Below are 14,434 nucleotides of genomic sequence, written 5' to 3' on the forward strand. Positions count from 1 at the left end.
CTACTAGGGAGGCTGAGGTGGGAGGATTGCTTGAGCTGGGGAGGTTGAGGCTGCAGTGAACCAAGATGGCACCACTGCACTCGAACCTGGGAGACAGAGCAAGACCTTGTCAACACCACCACCACCACCACCACCACCAAACCCTAAAAAGCCAGAATGTAAAGAAAAAAAGATATGCTAGTCACTTAAATATTAACGTGAAATAAATTAATTCCTAGAAAAATGTCAATTGCCTCGAGAAATAGAGAACTTGCCAGATTAAAAACCATGAGGACAACGGCGGTGATAAAGACCCCAGCCCCAGAAGCCCAAATGTTTTTATTGTTTCTGCCAATGTTGGGAAGAAGAAGAACAATTGATTTCTCTTTGATGCCGGTGGCTCCAGGAAATAGAGAACTAGGAGTAGCTGTCTAGCTGGTTTCCGCAGGGCTGGTGCTGGGAGTGGGGGGCCCGTTTCTTGCAGAAGTGGATGCGCATCTCTCCTTGCCACCTGCAAGGTGCTCGCACACAGCTGTGGGGACTGAGGTGAAGCCAGCCCGCCCTGGAGTGTGGATTAAATGGTTAACAGCCAGGCCGCTAGGGCAGCGCAGGCCCCCGCCGGACGCCAGGGAGGCTTAGCCAGGCGACCCCAGGATGCCCACGGCAGTGGCTCGATGGCAGGGGCTGGGCTGGAGGGGACCCAGCCCCGGGGTTCAGGGTGGCCCGAAGTCCGTGCACCCCGCACCGCAATGCGGGGAGGTCCCCGTGGGCGAGCTGCCCGGAGGCTTTGTCGAAGTTGCCCAGCCCTGGGACGGTGGAGGGAGGGCGGTGGCGCGCACGGAGATACCAGTCAGCCCCTGGAACTAGGAACGCGGCTGGGAGCGGGTGACGCAGGCTGGGGTTTGCCAGGGTGGCCTGCGAGCGGCGTGTGGCTTGGGGGGTTCAAGGAAGTTAAACTGGACAGGCTGGGGTGAGGACAATGGGGGCCGGGAGAGGTGGGGCGAGAGGAGGGCGGGGGTCCCCACGAGCCGCGGCGGAGGCGAGGCGGCGAGTCCACGGGCTGGTTGCATCATCCCGCGGGGAGGGCCTCGGTCACTGCTGCCCTTCCCTGGCGCCCCGGCCCGACGCAAGATGCGATTTCACCGCGCACCTGTTACACCCAGAGCCAGCATCCCTGGCGCAAGCAGCCCTCCCTCCCCAGCCCCGCCCGCCCCCCACGATGCGTCTGTCGCCGGCTCCGAGCGGGGGCAGGCGGAGGTTTTACGATTTCACTCGAAAGGGGCCAGGGTGGGGGAGGGCCCGGTGAAGGGTCCGCGGGCAAGTTCAGGAGCACGCGGGGCTTCGGGACGGGGCGTCGCCGGGTCCCTCCCCCGCGAGGTCTCAGGGGCGCGCCGGGGGAGGGGACGCCGCGTCCGAGCCGGGTGTCCGTCCCCCACCCTCCGCGGGGCCCGCCGCGGTGTCAGCGGTGACGTCACAGCCCGGCCCCGGCCCCCTCCGTCCCCAGCCCAGTCCCCGCGGCGGCCGCGTCGCCCGTCCCTCTCCCCGCGCGACAAACCAGCTGGCGACTGGAGCTCGGACGCCGCGCGCAGCCAACCAGCGCCTCGGGAGGGGCGCTGGGCGGGCCGGGCCGGGGGCGCGCAGCCCGTCACGCGGCGGCGCAGTCACAGCTCAGAGCAGCCGGCTAGCGGCAGCAGCTCCGGGCTCCGGAGCCCGCGCCCATGCCAGTGCCCATGCGGGGCCGCCGCCAGTGACGCCGGAGAGGTAAGGCAGGCGCCCGCTCGGCCTCCCGCGCCCCTCGCCCCGCATCTGCGCCCCGCAGCCCGTGCCCGCAGCCCGCACCTGCACCCACTGCGCCCAGGACGGGGAGCTCCGGCCCTGCGCCCTTGTTGCGACCCGAAGCGCGGGCACTGTGAGGCCCCTTCTCTTCCAGATCTTCCTCCATCTCCGCAGAGAACAATGGGGGAAATTCAGGGGTGTCCGCCCTTCAGGTGCCGCTGGAAAAGGTCCCTTTGCCGCGATCTTAGCTGCAGCGGGCGGGGGTCGCCCTCTGGAGGGCTCACCCGGCCGGCGGGATCGGGATACCCCCGCCTTTCCCCGGCTATTCCGCTCTCCTGGAGAGGAGCCACCTGCGGGGCTGCGGGAGGGGCTGCGCCCAGACGGCGGGGGAGGGGAGGGATGGAGAGCGGGGCTGAGGACGCGGATGCCGCACCTGGGAGGGTGCGCGGCTGCAGCGCTTCGGCCGGAGGGGAGAGCGCGCAGGGCTGCCGGGCGCGGGCAGCTGCTCGGGTCCCCGGGGTGGGGGAGGGCGGATGCTGGAGCCTGGAGCAAAACAGGCAGGCGGGGCGGGGTCTGCGGCGCTGGGGCCTGGCCACCCGCTTCCTTGCCCCGCCGGGCTGTCCATCACCCCCTCCCACGCCAGAGACCCCCGCTCCCTTCCAGAAAGACCCAGCACTTGGGAGGGGCTGCCGGCGAGCACTGCCTGCGTCTCAGCCGCCAGCGCCCCTGTAACAGGTGTGGCCCGGCGGCGAGGGAGGGGCTGCGGGGCCGCCGGGTCTAGGATGGTGGCGCGCCCCCGGCGCCCGGGCTCGGATGACACGAAGGAACAGTGGCCGCGAAGACCTTCACACTCCCGCTTTACGCTGCCCCTCACACCGACTCCCCGCAAACCAGCGGCCCAGCCCTCTCTCTGGGGAAGAGCCGGGCAGCATCCCCGCCGGGAGGGAGGGTCCGCAGGAGCGGGACGCTGGGCGCGAGTAGGTGGGGTTGGGGGGCCACTGCCGGCCGCAGGGGCGGGAGGGGGAGGGGAAGGAGGGAATGCCAAGTCATGGGGCCTGCTGGGCGCGAGCGCGACGTCGCCTGGCGCGGACCCGATGCGCGCCCACGTCCCCGGGAATAGGGACTTTCCCCCAGAGACTGGAGGACCCCCTCCCCAAGCAGCGGCCCTTTCCAAGGGGTGCCTGCGTTGCTGGGATTAAAGGCTTGCCAGGGCAAGCGGATTGGATCTTGCGGCTGCGGAGAGGAGGCGGTTCAGAGAGGCCCCTGCCGCGCAGGGCTGGTACTGGCCTCACCCTGGGGACGCACAGCGCGACACCGCGCTCGGCTCTGCGGGACACCCTGTCGCACTCAGGCTGGCGGGGCCTTTGCCAGGGAAGCCATGCCAGCACCCTTGTGGTCTGAGAAGGCAGCAGAGGGTTTGAAGAGAAGCTCTGGGGTCCACGTGGGGGTTGGGGCTGCACCTGCGGCGGCCATTTTGCAGGTGTGGTTGGCCACCAGCCGTAGCCAGGCTGTGGAGTGGGGCAGTCAGGAGTGGGGCAGGTGTGGAGCTTGCAGTGCAGGGTGTGAGATGGGCCAGGGCCAGGGCTCAGGTCTGCCCTTGCATTGAACACACACCGTCTATTTAGAGGGGTTCCTTGTTTGGTTGATGGGGTAGTTGGAGTCAAGACCCAGGAACCCTCTGGACCAGAGGGATGCTGTAAGGCAGCTGGCTGAGGGGCCCAGCGTGGGGTCGGGGGAGGGCAGCCTTTACCTGGGGTGAAGTCTCGAGAGGGCGCTGGATCCAAGGCAGGGCCCAGATGAACAGCTTCACTCCAGCTGCAGATGGATCTGCAGGTGTCCTCCCCGGGCAGGTCCACAGGGCGGACAGAGGCTGGAATCAAGTGTCAAGGCAGGGTTCCCAGCCCAGACCTAGAGAGGTCCCTGTGGTGAGGGTCTGCAAGATGTCTGCTGTGTGCCAGCCCTGCTCCCAGCCAGATGCTGTCCCCCTGGATGCCTCCTTTCTCCCTTCCCCACTGGAATGTCCCACAGACTGCCCCGTCTGGGCTCCGGCTGGCCAGTCACAAACAGGTGGAGTCTGGAGTTCTGCCCAAAGCCCAGGGCTGATGCTTGGCTGGACTGGGATTTAAACCGCGGCCACTGCCCGGCCACCCAGCCTGTGCCCCACAGTCCTCACTGATGTCATGACTGCTGACCTTGGGCCCACCATGTCCTTTGGGAGTAAGGTAGGGCAGTCCTCCCGTGGGATTTGTGGAGGGTGGAGGGGGAGATGTGGGCTACGTAGCCTCAGGAGGAGGCGCTGGAGGAGACTGAGGGCATCTCTTCAGGCCACTCAGCCGGTCAGCCAAAGCCGGTGAGCTGGGTTAACAGGGGCAGGAGGGGAGACGTTCCAACAGAGCCCTGGTCCTACTGGTTTGGGGTCTATGGAGGGGCCACCAGCGTTAGGCTATTATGATTGATTGAGCCCTGCACATGCCCAGCTGGCCAATCCTGTCAGGCCTGAGACCATCCGTGCACCTCTATCAGTGAGCTGGGAGGGGCCTGAGCTGCCACCACGGGTGGAGAGTGGTGGGGCCGGGGTCCCGGGTGGCTGTGATTGGTAGGATGAGCGTGTGGTCATCTGCCTGCAGAGTCCAGGGACCTCTCTAGGACATTGCCACTTTCAGTGTTCTTAGGCCCAAAAGATGTGGCTTACCACCCCCAATATGGGTGGCCAAAGGGGCTCAAGGTGTCACCTCCCACTGCCCATCACACACTCCATGCCTAGGAGCATCTCTGAGAACCCTGAGGGGCTGGGCTACACCCTGCCCCAAACCTGTCCATGGGTGGCCAGGGTACCCAGGGACACAGCCAGGCAGTGTGGGGCCTGTGTCCTTGCTGGGTTCTGCCCCTTAGGTGGTGGCCTCCGGCCACAGGCCCATCCCTGCCACAGGAGGATTTGGGATCCCAGAGCTTTGCATCCTAGTCCTTTGGCATGGCACCTGAGCAGAGACAGGGGCACAGTGGCCCCACCTGACGAAGCCAGCTTGCTCTTTAGCTCCTGAGCCCCACTGGGATCCCCACCCTCAGCCTGGCTGGCCTCTCGCCACCCCAGTGCCCCCACTCCCAGGGCCTCGAGAACCCGGGGAACAGCCGGCTGGGCTTGGCCCATGTGCTGCAGTTGGTAGTGCTGTGGGGCAGAGGGCACAGTCAAGGTCAGCAGTCAGTGGAGGCTGAGCCTCCTGACCTCCTGCTCTTCACCAGCCCATCCTGCCAGCTTCGGCCTACTACAGGCCTAGCGAAGTGTAGAGATTGATCCGGATATGTGGATGTGGGACTTGGATGTGGGACTCAGAGGCTGGGGTTGCTGGAATCTGAGTAGGAGGGGCTGCTGCCTCTCTAAAGCCTCCTCACCCTGGATTTAATCTCCTAATCCCAGGCCTTGTGGTCTGGGCAGGCCCAGCCCTGGCTGCCACAGAGCCTGGGGATTCAGATGGCCTTTAGGGGTCCCTCCTGCTTGCCATCCCTGCCAGATTTCAGGATGCCCTGGAGTCTAGGGAGGGCAGGCCAGTGCCCAGCTATCCAGGCATCCTGGCGCTTATTCCTCACCCTTCCTCACAGCGCCCTGGAGGGGGCCAGAGCAGTCACTTGGCCACACACACTCATAGTCGCATGCATCCACTCGAACACACACTGATACACATGCACATACACGTACACATACATTGCACACACAGACACACACATGCACACACACACCCATACATACATTCACACACAGAGACACTCATACGTACACACATGTTCATGCACGCATGCACACTCACACACTCACACATGCATTCACACACAAACACACACAGACATACACACATGCTCATGCATGGCTGTATACACACATACATGCATGCAGATAGACACACACACACACACACACACACACACACACACACAGAGTCTCTGCATCCCTCGTCCCTGTCTTTGTTCTTGCCTGGGTTTCTTCTCTTGAATACTTTCTACTCAACCTCCACATTAGGTTTTAGGCCCCTCTCAAATGCTGCCTCTGCCGTGATGCCTGCTGTCGCCCCTACCCCTCAGATTGGCACCCCCTCCACAACCATAGGTTTCCAGGGTTGGGGAAGAAGACGGGGAACACTGATTGGGCGTAGCCTCCACTGTGCACCTCATGTGCTTCCCTTTATCCCATGCCACTCCACACCGGAACAATGAGAACAGCACCACTTGGCTCCGACCCCACTGAGCCAGGTGGTGCTGTTTCCATTTTCCAGGTGTGGAGACTGAGGCTCCTGAGAAGCCCATGTGGCTTGTAAAGAGAGGACCTGGGACTCCGAGGACGGTAGCTCCTTTAGTACTTTCTGCTTGTTCCCCTACTTTTCCCTCCACCCCCATTGTCCCTGACTTCTCCCACTGCCATGGGCGCCAGCACAGTGCCTCACACAGAGTGAGGACTCAGTGCTCTTCCATGGCTGAGCTGGTTGTTTTAGCCCAGGTATTGCATTTCCTGGTAGAGTCCAGGGTGAGCTTTGGCCACCCTCTCAGGGGTTGGGGTGTACTTGGGTCTCAGGGTCTCCTGTTCGGGGCCTACAGATTCCTGAGCAAGCCTGGCTGAGGACTGACAGACATCCCCTATCCTCTGGGCCTCCCATGGGGCTCCTGAAATGCAGCTCTGGGGACAGGCATGGCCCTCGACTGCTCCTGCAGGGCCCCTTCCCTGAGGCTAGTAGTGCCAGGAGTACCCTCAAGGGGTTCCTGCCCCCACCTCAGCCCTGCCAGGAACCCTCAGATGGGCCTCAGTTTCCTTCTCCATCTGTCATCAGCTCAAGCCAGGATGGTGCAGGACAGGGCTGGGCTGGGCTGTCAGTGCTCAAGGTCCTGGGTCGGTGTGACTCCTGAGGGGCTGCTGTGGGGCTGGGGCTGGGTTGTATTCAGTTGCTTGGTGTCATCTGGTCCCCACTCTCCTCCTGCTTCTGGGGCTGGGGCCCCACCATGGCTGCAGGTCCTTGGGGCCTGGGAGGGCTGCAGCTCTAGGACAAGCAGTGGCTGCAGTGGGCCAGGTGCAGACCAGAGGAGCACGCTTACGGCCCCACACCTTTTGCATCAGCTCTGTACTTAGGCAAGATGTTCTTGGTTGGTGTTTTATTTTCTCCAGCTCTTGCTTATCTTTATTTTATTTTATTTTATTTTATTTTATTTTATTTTAGAGACAGGGTCTCACTCTGTCACCCAGGTTGAAGTGCAGTGGTGCAGTCACAGCTCCCTGCAGCCTCAACCTCCTTGGGTTCAAGTGATCCTCCTATCTCAGCCTCCTGAGTAGCTGGGACTATGGGCATGTATCACCATGCCTGGCTAATTTTTTGTAGAGATGGGGTTTTGCCATATTGCCCAGGCAAGTGCTGAACTCCTAGGCTTAAGCAATCCTCCTACGTTGACTCCACAGAGTCCCGGGATTGTAGGCATGAGTACTGCCTTGACGCCACAAAGTGCTGGGATTGTAGGCATGAGCCACTGCGCCCAGCCTTTTTATTTTCTTGAATGGGTTTTTTCCCCTTTATGGCACCTCCACAAGTGGCCTCTGGCAGCTGCTTGCCATGTCCCCAGGATTGGAGTCTCTGTTTCTTGGACCCTAGAGCTGCTTGTTTCTTGGTTTCCTGTCTTGTTTTGCTGGAACACATCCTTGTGTGACTTCCTTGAAAGGGTGCATGAGTCTTTGGTGTGTGAGTGTGTTTTTGCTGTGTCCTTGCTCTGGGTGGTAGTGTCTGGGGTGCTTCTGTTCCTAAGTAGTTTTCCTGGGAACTCTGAGGACAGGGTCACTGTGGCTTTCTGCATCAGGTCACTTATGAGCAGACTTTGTTGGCAACTCATCTTTTCTCCCTGGAAGCTTTTAGGATCCTGTCTTTTCCTTGGTGTTCTAACTCCATGTGGATGGGTGTAAGGGTGGGGTTCACATTTATTGGCACTTGGTGGGCCCTTTACACAGAAGTCAGGGTCTCTTATTCTATTTGTTTGTAATTTCCTCCCTTTCATTTTTTTCTTTTACCCTGAATTCATGGGTTGATCTGTTTGGTTGCTTTTCTCTTGTATATTCTGTCTCTTTGTTTACATTCTAAAGTCCTTTGACTGCCTTTTCTAGAGGTTTTTTTTTGAATCTTGAACTTCAGCTCTTACATTTTTCATCTCTAAAATCTTCGCTTTTTTAACTGTTCTGCCTCGTAGCTTTCTGCCCTTGTTTTGAAAATGAGCATCTTCTTGAATCTCCCAGGTGTGTGGACAGAGGTTGTGCTCCGTTGTTTCGCGTCTGTTCCATGCTTTGCCTGTCCTTCCCACGGGGCCTGTTTTCTGCTGGCAGCTCTGGTCCTTCCCTTTCACACTCTATTCTCACGCCCAGGGAAGGCCTTAGTTGGCCCATCACGCGTTAGGGAGGCTATTGGTGGGAGCGGCAGGGCTGCTGCTGCTCACCCCGGAGTGGTTCTGACCAGAGCTGGGGTGGGGTGTCCATAGCAGGCCCTGGCTTAGGTGAAGGGGTGGGGCTGGCTGCCAAGCTGCCCCTGCATATCAGAATGAGGGGTGCTGCCTTCTCCATCTCACTAAAGGCTTCACTCCTGCTATGGAGAAAGCCATTCCGGTGCTCACCCGGGGGCACTAGCAGTGACCACTCTCAGAGGGTGGGTGGCAAGACTAGGGGTACAGGCTTCCATGTTACCCTCACTTCTCACCTCACCTCTGCCTTCCACCGGGTGCTTGAGTTCCTGAGCCTGAGCCCCCTGCCCCTTCCCTGCCCTCTGCAAGTGGCACTCGGGGCTGAGGTCCCAGGAGATGCCTCTCCCATGCCCTTTGCAGTTGTGAGCTCTCTGGTGGGCTCTGGCCCTATCTCATGGGGTCTCAGAGTGACCAGTGTGCCTGGCAGTCATCGGACCTGGGGCTCCTTACTCTCCAGGGGTGGACAGGACACTCCTCTGTGACCATTGGTTGTAATTCTAAGAAAAACTCGCTGTGGTTTTTTTCTCAAACTCTTCAAGAAGGATCAGTGTTTCAGGAAGTGGCCCATGCCGGTGCTTTGCTCTGGGCTGGCCCTGCTGGGTGTGCACATGGCGGGCCACTGGTCTAACTGGGAGCAGGTGGATCCCTGACGTGAAGGAGGATCCCCAAGGTGAAGGTTGATCCTTGAGGTGAAGGTGGATCCAGAGGTGAAGGTGGATCCCGAGGTGAAGGTGGATCCTGAGGTGAAGGCGGATCTTAAGGTGAAGGTGGATCCTGAGGTGAAGGCAGATCCCTGAGGTGAAGGTGGATCCTGAGGTGAAGTCAGATCCCTGAGGTGAAGGTGGATCCCCAGGTGAAGGCAGATCCCTGAGATGAAGGTGGATCCTGAGGTGAAGGCAGATCCCTGAGGTGAAGGTGGATCCCTGAGGTGAAGGTGGATCCCCAGGTAAAGGTGGATTCCCAAGGTGGGTCCCCAAGGTGAAGGCAGATCCCCAAGGTGAAGGTGGATCCTGAGGTGAAGGCAGATCCTGAGGTGAAGGCAGATCCCTGAGGTGAAGGCGGATCCTGAGGTGAAGGCAGACCCAGAGGTGAAGGCCGTCTGGGCTCCATGTGGACACCTGTGCAATGCTTTGCAGTGTGGGTCTCCCCAGCAGCTGGGCAGGGAGTGCCTGTGCCAGGCCTGTGTCTACCCCTCACCATCACCCCATGCCTGGTCTTTCCTGGATGCTTCTTAAGCGGAGACACACTTTGTTGTCTGCCTTAGCGCCACCCCCATACCCCCTTCCACAGGGACTGGGCTTTTTCTGCCGATGCCCCCACCCCAGGGTGAGGCGGGAACTTGAAATGTGCCCAGAACCCCAAAGCAACAGGGGAGTTCCTCCAGGGCCACCCTGCCCTCTGTGACTGCAGTGACTTGTGGGGCATGGCCTGGTGTGGCCCGGCGGGTCTTCTGCACGTGTTTTTACCAAGTGAATGGATTCTGTTCCCCTCCCCTCTGTCCCGGGGCCTCTGGCTCAGGGCTCATGGTCTCCCTTTCCAGGAGTCACCACAGCTGGCTGGCCACACACACATGAATGGCCACCATCCCCCAGCCCTCTTTCCCTCTCCTGCCCATGGGCCATCTTCTCTGCCCACTTCCTGTGGATGCATCCTGGGTCTAGTCAGACCCTCAGACACCCATGGTGTTGCCTCTGTGTCCCCAGCACAGACCCCACCCTGCCACCAGCAGCTTCTCAGCCTCTTCTTTTCCTCCAGGCAGTCATCCCAGCCCCTCTGGCTTCCTCCCTGCCACCCTTGAGCCTGTGCCCTCATCTCTGGCCACTCCAGCCAGTGTGACCTCACCCCACAGGACCAGTTCATGCTTCTTGTCTCTGATGACTTCCTGCCCCACCTGTCCCAGAGGCTGCCCCTCTCTGTCTTTGAGGGGAGCTCACCCTTTCTCCTGGGCTCTGGCATGTGCTGTGTCTGGCACTGTGACCCGCAGCTCACCGCCTTCTCAGGGGTTCAGCTGTGTCAGACCCCCATCCTCAGCTCTGCGTTCTGCCATCAGCCACGCCCACAGGCTCTGACAACCCTTGCCGCCTGGCTCCCTCTCAGATTGGCTGACAGAACAACTTCTTGAAGATCGTTACCTTTCTTTTCTTTTTCCTTTTTTTTTTTTTTTTCTTTTTGAGATGGAATCTCACTCTGTCGCCCAGGCTGGAGTGCAGTGGCACAATCTCTACCCACTGCAACCTCTGCTTCCTGGGTTCAAGTGATTCTCCTGCCTCAGTCTCTCAAGTAGCTGGGATTGCAGGTGCCTGCCACCATGCCCGGCTAATTTTTGTATTTTTAGTAGAGATGGGGTTTCACCATGTTAGCCAGGGTGGTCACGAACTCCTGACCTCAAGTGATCTGCCCGCCTTGGCCTCCCAAAGTGCTGGGATTACAGGCATAAGCCACTGCAATCAGCCAATAGTTACATCTTTAAAAATTGTGTCATGTGGTAGCAAAAATATACAACAAAGAATATGGAATAATATTACAACTAACGGCCGCATGCCCATCAGCTTTCAAAACAAGGCATTTCCAACCTGCTCCCCAAGGGCAGCACTGGCAGAGGGCTCACGGCCACCTGGCATCTCGGCCGACCCACCTCACCCTGGGGAAGAAGAGGGACAGATGGGGCCTGGCGGGAGGGAGGTCCCTCCATGTCACCATGGCACATCGAGTGGCTTGGTGGCGTCCAGGCCCTTAGACCCCCTCCACGCCCATAACTGTGAATTTGGTGCTGATCGCTCCTGGAGTGTCATCGTCCGCCCCAAGTCTGTGGAGTGCTGCTTGTGTGTTTGAAACTTTGAGAGGGCTGCAGCCGACTCTGCATTCGTCTGCATCTTGGATGCTGGGCGTTTGGGCTGTCTCCATTCTTTTTGCATTGATAAATCATGCCATATTTGGGTGTATTTCTCCCTGTGAATATGTACAACATCTACTTGCAGAGTTGCTGGGGCACATGGTCTGCAGCCCTCCAGATGTTACCATGTTATTTTCAAAGTGGTGGCACCTGTTCACTTCCAGGGTGAGCTTTAAAGCTCCTGTGGCCTCCTCCTGACAGCGCTTGGTGTGCCCCACTTGTAAATGTTGTGATTTGGTGGATACAGTTTGAAAATATGGTTTCCGAATTACTATCGTGGTTGAGTATCTTTTCATGTAGATTGCCAGTTCGTATCTTTTTGCCCATTCTCTTTTGTGATGTTTAAAATTTTTATTTTTCTCTGTCATCTATATATTCTGCATACAAATTCTTCATTGGATTGTATGTGTCACAGATACCTTCTCCAGGTGGGTGGGGTTCTCATCACCGTTTTAGTGATATGTTTTGATACCCAGACCTTCCTTTTGGTGTTTTCTGTGGGTAAAGAAATCCTTTCGGCTGGGCACGGTGGCTCACACCTACCTGTAATCCCAGCGCTTTGGGAGGCTGAGGTGGGTGGATCACTTGAGGCCAGGAGCTTGAGATTAACCTGGCCAATGTGGCGAAACCCTATCTCTACCAAAAATATGAAAAATAAAAATAAAATAGGTGTGGTGGCATATGCCTGTAATCCCAGTTGCTTGGATGGCTGAGGCACAAGAAATTTCTTTTTTTTTTTTTTTTTTTAATGCTTTAAGTACTAGGGCACATGTGCACAACGTGCAAGTTCATTCCATAGGTGTACATGTGCCATGTTGGTTGGCTGCACCCATCAACTCGTCATTTACATTAGGTATTTCTCTTGAATCCTGGTGGCAGAGGTTGCAGGGAGCCGAGATTGCACCACCACACTCCAGCCTGGGCAACAGAGCAAGACTGTCTCAAAAAAAAAAAAAAAAAACTTTCCCTAGGGGTAGTATGAAGATAAAACTCCTTTGTTTTCTTCCACAACATTTGTTGTTAACATACAGGTCTTTCATCCACATGGAATTTATTTGACATGTAAAGGGATCTAATGGTATATTTTCCATGTTGCCAACCAGTGTTCCTTCCATCGCTGGTTCGGTCGTCCGTCCTCTCCCCCTTGCTCTGTAAAACCACCTTTCCCAGATGTCGAAGGGCTGTGCTTCCGCAGGTCTGTTCCTGGCGTCCCTTCTGTTGCGCTTGTGGTGGCCTCTTCCAGTCCCAGTACAGCCCGACTTCATGCCAGGGCTTTCTACTCAGGCTCAAGATCACAGGGCATGTTGCCTCCTGCCCTCCGGTCTTCTTTTTTTCCTTTCTTCAGACTTGTTATTGATATTCTTAACATCTTACTCTACCATATACATTTTTAGAAGCAACTTGTCATGATTCACAAAAACACTTGAGTTTTCATATGAAACGTCATTGAGTTTTCAAATCATTTTGGGTAAAATTAAATGTTTTCAAGATATTGAGATTTCTTTTCCATGAATAAGTTATGGTTCTCCATTTATTTAGATTTTCTGCAATGTTTCTAGTAGAGTTCTACAATTTTCTTTAAAAAAGTTAGTGACGGCTGGGCACGGTGGCTCATGCCTGTAATCCCAGCACTTTGGGAGGCCGAGGCAGCCAGATGACCAGGTCAGGAGTTCGAGACCAGTCTGGCCAACAGAGTGAAACCCCATCTCTACTAAAAATACAAAAAATTAGCCGGGGATCATGGTGGATGCCTGTAATCCTAACTACTCGGGAAGCTGAGGCAGGAGAATCACTTGAACCCAGGAGGCGGAGGTTGCAGTGAGCCGAGATTGCGCCACTGCACTCCAACCCCAGGTGACAGTGTGAGACTCCATCTCAAAAACAACAACAAAAAAGTTAGTGACATTTATTCCTAGGTACTCTATAGTTTGGGTTATTATTTTATTTATTTGTTTATTTTTTAGAGAGAAGGTCTTGCTCTGTTGCCCAGCCTGGGGTGCAGTGGTGTCATCATAGCTCACTGCAGCCTCGAACTTCTGAGCTGAAGTCATCCTCCTGCCTCAGTCTCCCAAGGAGCTGGTGCTACAGATGTCGCCACTACTCCTGGCTAATTTAAAAAAAAATTGTTTTAGAAGTGGGTCTTGCTATGTTGCTCAGGCTGATCTTGAATTCCTGGGCTCAAGTGATCGTTCTACCTCAGCCTCCATGGTAGCTGGGACTACAGGTGTGAGCCACTGTGCCAGATTGGGTTATTATTTTAAAGGATACCTTAAAATATGTTTTAATTCTTTATCTCGGGTAAATAAGAATGTTCTTGATTTCTACAACCTTATTGAACCTTCCTACTTCAAATAATTTTTCTTTGGATTCTCTTGATTTCTGTGTAGATGAGCTAATGGTCTGCAAATAATGACAGTTTGGTTTCTTTCTTTCTTTCTTTTTTTTTTTTTGAGATGGAGTCTGGCTCTGTTGCCCAGGCTGGAGTGCAGTGGCCGGATCTCAGCTCACTGCAAGCTCCGCCTCCCGGGTTGACGTCATTCTCCTGCCTCAGCCTCCCGAGTAGCTGGGACTACAGGCGCCCGCCACCTCGCCTGGCTAGTTTTTTGTATTTTTTTTTTAGTAGAGACGGGGTTTCAACATGTTAGCCAGGATGGTCTCGATCTCCTGACCTCGTGATCCGCCCGTCTCGGCCTCCCGAAGTGCTGGGATTACAAGCGTGAGCCACCGCGCCCGGCAGGTTTCTTCCTTTCAAATTCATATTATGTTGTTTGTTATTTTCCTGTCTTACTGGTCTGGCTAGAACCTCTCCTACAATAGCGAGAAGTAGAGATAGCAAGCATCCTGGACTTGTTTCTGAATTTAAAGGAAATGTTCCTATCCTAGGCTTAAGCAATCCTCCTGCCTCAGCTTCTCGAGGACCTGGGACTATAGGCACATGCCACCATACCTGGCTAATTTTTTTATTTTTTATTTTGTAGGGATGGGGTCTCACTATGTTAGCCAGGCTGGTCTTGAGTTCCTGGACTCAAATGATCCTCCTATCTCAACTCCCCAAAGTGCTGGGATTTCAGGTGTGAGCCACCATTCCCAGCCTCATACATATTCTTTTAAAGTGCACACAGAATGTGTGCTAAAATTTGCCATATGCTGGTCATAAAGCAATCATTTTACCATTAAGTGCGATGTTTGGGTAGGTTTTTATTAGATAGGTATTATGAGGTTAAAAAAGTTTTCTTTTATTCTAATATTGCTTAGAATTTTATCACAAATGAGTCTTGAAAATTATGGAGCGCTTTTTTAGTATCTATTGAG

At 56.2% G+C, this 14,434-nt stretch overlaps 1 protein-coding gene across 12 annotated transcripts in view; it reads left to right on the forward strand.

Moving 5' to 3' along the window:
* The first annotated feature begins 1,507 nt into the window (after nt 1-1,507).
* The window catches only part of KIF1A (kinesin family member 1A), a 110,969-nt gene continuing 98,042 nt past the window's right edge, over nt 1,508-14,434 (forward strand). For 4 of the 12 annotated variants that reach the window (XM_033229537.1, XM_033229539.1, XM_033229540.1 and 1 more), the window contains exon 1: nt 1,508-1,740. The gene's annotated coding sequence lies outside the window, so the exon portion shown is untranslated. The remainder of the gene's footprint in view (nt 1,741-14,434) is intronic. The other 8 variants (XM_033229545.1, XM_033229543.1, XM_033229547.1 and 5 more) reach the window with 4 other exon arrangements.

The sequence above is a fragment of the Trachypithecus francoisi genome, unplaced genomic scaffold (genome assembly GCF_009764315.1).
Source record: "Trachypithecus francoisi isolate TF-2019V2 unplaced genomic scaffold, Tfra_2.0 Lachesis_group13, whole genome shotgun sequence".
In the NCBI taxonomy this organism is placed as follows: Eukaryota; Metazoa; Chordata; class Mammalia; order Primates; family Cercopithecidae; genus Trachypithecus; species Trachypithecus francoisi.